Source organism: Alosa sapidissima, chromosome 2 (assembly GCF_018492685.1).
Source record: "Alosa sapidissima isolate fAloSap1 chromosome 2, fAloSap1.pri, whole genome shotgun sequence".
NCBI lineage: Eukaryota > Metazoa > Chordata > Actinopteri > Clupeiformes > Clupeidae > Alosa > Alosa sapidissima.
This window is the reverse complement of record NC_055958.1, coordinates 17322497-17327942: the sequence shown is the minus strand read 5'-3', so window position 1 is coordinate 17327942 and position 5446 is coordinate 17322497. Positions and strand designations below refer to the sequence as shown.

Sequence of the window (5446 nt, the reverse complement as noted above, 5' to 3'; positions counted from 1 at the left end):
TGCAAGCAGCAATGAGGGGGCCAAGCAGACAGTTCAGCTGTCCAGATTTGCCATGTAACTCAATACTGTTGCATCAGGCATATAGCATTAAGCAGTCACCGCAAGTTCCATGCCATCAACCCAAGATTGGCTGAGTTACAAGGTCAAGTTTCACATCAAAACATAACTGATTTTGTGGGGCTGAACCAGGGCTGAGTGTCGCCGCCCCCTACCCCAGCCCCCTCCCCCCTCCCCCAATCGCCCCTCCCCGTCCCTCCCCTTAAACACAGAGGTCAAAAACTGACGTCATAGGGTCCGTTGAACTTGGCTTGGTACAAGGATTCTAACGATACCTCATTTTGACAATAGGGTCAACGGGTCAAAAGTTACGTCCGTGAACACACATCCAACTTTGGCCTGTTGGTGGCGCTAGGGCGCTCGAGGTGCCGGCATGAAACTTGGTGAAATTGTCCCCAATCAGTGTGCCAAATTGTACACCTTTTTACCAGATGGTTCTATGGGCTGCCATTGACTTCCATAATACACATCAGCAACTACAGGCCAAAATTCATTTTTGCCAATTACAGAGGCCCCTAGAGGTCAAAGGTCACCAAATTTCTTGAGCGTCCTCCCGATGGGGTCTGAGGAACATGTACTAAGTTTGGTTCCGCCGCGTGAAAAAGGCGAATTACTTCAGAAAGCAAACATTTTTGTACAAAATGTTGACAAAACATTACACATGTCTCATGGCGCTTTACAGAATGTTAAACAATCAGCGAAAAGAAAAGAAGAGAAGGCCCATGGGTAACAGGGGCGAGGAAAAACTTCCTAGAATTGGAGATACATATAGGAAGAAACCTCGAGCAGATCCACGACTCAGGGGCCTGACCATCTGCCTAGGGTCAGTTACAGAACAGTAAGGTCTGTATACATGACAAATGCATAAGTTAGTTATGTAGAGAATAGAACATGTGTGTTTAAAGCCACCTGAGGTGTATGTTACAAAAGGTGGGATGGTTACATATGCAGTATGTTAATGCATGAATCCTAGTGTCAGAAAGTTCAAATAGTCCAGTGTAGGAAATGGAATTGTCTAGGGGGATTGGGAGTTGTCATAGGGCAAGTAGTGGGTTGCTATGCTGCACAGGCCAGGAATCAGGGCAGGGGGACAGCAATAGGCGATGATAGGGCAAACGCAAAAAATTGTAATTTCTGGTTCAGGCTCCAGTCTTTTGCAGCTATTTGACTGGTTGTTTTTGCAGTGTTATAATGACCAATCTCGCAAGGAGGAAGCTGAAACCAGTTGGTACTGGCTGTGAAGGAGATGACAACACTTTGACAGATTCAATATCTCATTGAAAAGCTACCGCTGGAAGAGTTCATTGCTCACCTAAAGTGAAAAAAGCATGGCCAACGATTTCTATTCAAACAAAGAGCATTGATGATGCAAGCTGACATTGTATTCCCACCTGGGAATGAGTGAGAAATAAACAATATGGCATTACTGAAGCAAAACATGAAAGGTGCCATGAACATGAAAGACTTTTGCACAGTAGGCCTACTGTATATGATAGACAACTATGACCGCTAATTCAACACTTGCATGTAATGACTCAAGTGATGAAATAAGGCCTATTTGTTTAATGGGGTAGGACTATTCAGCATGGAACCAGTAGCCTATAGTGCATTTTGACCAATGTGACATTAGCAATTGAAAGTTGTCAAATCACTGTGTGATTTAAATCAATCATTACACAATGGACAACAAAATGTGAAACAAAGTTTTCAAAATGAGGAGATTCAGCCTTCAGTTTTACTATATCTGTGCCATTTCTTTCTCATTTTTCTGGTATCAGAATGTATTGAATAAAATGAATTGTATTCCATCCTCCCAAGATGTGTCATTGACATGTAAGACCTAGGCTACAGAAAGCACCTAGACAAAGCAAATTTCACATAGAACTACTGTACAACTTGTAATTTTTCATTGACATAGATAGACCTACGGTAAATACCTGGACTTGTCAGCTTTTGTACTGTCTTCACTAAAAAGGCGAAACAGTACTTTCTCTAAATGTGTCTTGGATCCATGCTTGCAAATAGCAAGAAAGAATAGAGATGGTATCTCTTATTGATAACAAATGATTGTTGATTGAAGAATTATATTTAAAAACTCGGGCATGCAACATTTATTTGCTCTGCTTTCTTCTAATATTGTCCTTGCGGTAGGTATGGCTCTATTACCAGGAACCAATGGTTCCATGTGATCACGTAAACAGTAACAGTAAACAAAGCACATCATTATCAATATACAGTTTGATCTTTGGTTTGGTTTTTTTCATATGATTGTCTTGGCTCTGAATCCAAATTAATTGTTCAAATAGCTTCAGGCAATCCAAATGAAATGTAAGATGAAACTTCATGCACACAATACTCCAATAATTAAAAAAGGGTGTACGAGATACGTGGCGATTAACTATCTCAGCAACAGAGAAATGAAACTGCTCCAACTGGTCTCAGAGATGTGGGAAAACATATTGTGTAATGCTGGAACATAATAACATGAAAGAGGTTGTGACTAATAATTTCAACATCTATGACACATTTGAAATGTAGCACTGTAATGAAAAAAAGGCTGAAGAAAAGGCTTACGCATGTCAAATTTTCCTGCAGCTGAAGAATTTATTAGAGAATATATGACATGACATTTACATAGGCCTATAATTACACAAACACTGAACATAAATTAGTTACCTTATGTCACTGAAATTGATCGAACTACATACTCTATAACATATATTTGAACAAAATTAAGCAATAAGCCCAGAGAGGCCGTAGATTCCAGTGACTTTTACAACAGCTAAGGGGCGTTGTTAGGCATGGCGTGCAGCGGAGTCCGCCTGAAGACTGTTGTTTTCAATCTACATAATATAGATGTGTTTTTACAAATTAACTGGATAATTTAACAGAAGCAAAGCATAATTATTAGGCCTACTGTTCAATTCGTAAGGAGAAGGCGCAGTAAAACATAATTAAGGGCTGCAGTAATGAAGCTGCAGGATTCCCGCTGCAGGGCTGCCTCTGTGGAAGAGCAGCGCTCAAACAGTGCAGTCGTAGATGGCGTCATTCTTCAGGATGATCCAGAGATGACCCGTATCGTAGGACACATGCTTCACATCACCTTTGTAGAGGGAAATCTGGGACCAGCCTTCACCCTCAGGATTAGAGGCAGATATGAAATCCCTGCAATGGATTTCACCACATGACAAAATGTTTTCGAAAATAATTTATCATAATTATGGAAATATGAAAAAAAAAATACTTTGTGGCTGAGACAAACCTGCGGAACACGTCTCCATTAGAACTCACTCCATAGACAGAGCCGTCACCTCCCACCTCAATCATAGACAAGGATCCTGGAATACTCTGCCAGTCAAGTCCCTGACAATGAGTTGATTTCACCCCCTAGAGGATCCAACAAAGGTGGATGAGAAAAATCAATTCAATCAATTTAATTTGCTTAGTATTTATTCCCCAAACAGCCCACTCAAACCTTACCTTCCTCACAAAGATTTGATCCTAACTGTTAACACCCAAGCAGCTATAAGGGCCACAGCTGTAGTACTTTACTTTGCCATCAATGCCATTCCAGTCTACAGGACTGTTTGGTTTACCATAGCCGATTGTGCTGTCCATTGGAAGACAGCGGGGTACATCAAAATAGGTTCCAGACACAGACTGGTCTCCACCAGCATCAATCTGCTTTAACTCCCCTGGTCAACAACAAAACATTAACTTATTATTGCTCATATTCCCATAAGGAAAAGGTTTGTAAAAAACATACAGGAATCATACCAGTGAATTTGCAGAATTTGACTAAAAGTGTATGGGATTAGAATTCCAGACATCAAACAGTGTTATTGTATGTACTTTATAAACATGCATACATGAGTTTGACAGCATTGTTGGGTTAAAATAATCCATATGAAATCATACATACATACATTATCAATGGTAAAGTTGGTCTTACCAGGTACTTGCACCCAGTTAGCTGCAACCAATTTGTAGATGCTGTTTGTACTGCTGACTCCCCAGATTCCTGCTGGACCCACAGTGACATGCTTCAGTCTGCCTTCGAGTTCTGTCCATGACGATCCATACAGTGTGTAGATTTTGTCATATTTGTTCACCCCAAATACCTGTCCAATACCTGCATCAATCTGCACCAGGCTACCAGAGACTTGTCAACAATTATATGCTGCAAGAAAAAATAAAAACACTTCAGGCTGGGTAGTTAGGTAGAGCTGAGTCAGGTGGGCTGAACAGGGAAAGAAAGAAAATGCGCTCTGGATTAGGAAACAGATGAACGTACCCACAAATGAAGTCAACAGACAGTGGGATGAAATTACCATTGCATGCAGTCAGCAGGCAGTGCAGGGCAAAGAGAAGTGTTGCAATGCGTAGATACATGGCTGAGTTGTTGAGAAGGAACTCTCTGGGGACACTGGTTCATTAGCAGCCTTTTATTGACCTTTTGCAGACATGTGACCAAATCACATGACCACATTGTGTTGAACGGCAAAAACACAGCGATTTATCAGAACTGGAGATGTGCCAAATGTGCCATGATATTTGACTATTATTTGCTATCTGTCATGCCAGTGCTGTCATTGATTAAGATGAGTCACCTTGAAGGTGCAAGGTACACCCAAAGTTGCTCTGAGGACAGTGGCCCTTGTAATATAGTTAATTGAAAAAATATATAATGTCCGCAACACTGCTTTTGACAAACATGTCAACTATATTACAAGGTTCAGCAAACAGTTATTATGTGCACATCCCACCTTCTGGCAGGTGCAGGACAAAAGAAAACTATACTCAGTTGAAAAAATATATAATGTCCGCAACACTGCTTTTGACTCCCAATTATTTAATGCACAACAGGCAACGTTTCAAAGAAGACCCAGCAGGGTCGAAACGTTGCCGGTTGTGCATTAAATAATTGGGAGTCAAAAGCAGTGTTGCGGACATTATATATTTTTTCAACTGAGTATAGTTTTCTTTTGTCCTGCACCTGCCAGAAGGTGGGATGTGCACATAATAACTGTTTGCTGAACCTTGTAATATAGTTGACATATGAAAGTCGTTTGGGACAGAAGCATCTGCTAAATGAACACATGTAAATGTGATCGCTTCCAGTAATTTAATGCTAATGTACAGGCTTCAGTGAGTGCAACCAACTCCTCAGCTTGAGCAGATTATTGGCAAGAGGAGCAGATTATGTGGCAAGAGGCCACCAGATAGGAGTGTGGCGTGAGCTGACACTTCTGCATAACCTACTGCATGTTTGCCTGTGGCTGCGTCTCTGGAAGCAAAGCCATCAGCAAACAGTACTAGTTCAGCATTTGGCAGCGATGTATGAGCAACACTGGGAGAACAAACATGATTAAGTTTGGCTACACATTCA

General features: G+C 41.1%; 1 pseudogene; it reads right to left on the bottom strand.

Annotated features, from left to right (window-relative positions):
• Nucleotides 1–2698: 2698 nt before the first annotated feature.
• LOC121688622 lies at nucleotides 2699–4223 on the bottom strand (annotated as a pseudogene).
• Nucleotides 4224–5446: the final 1223 nt, after the last annotated feature.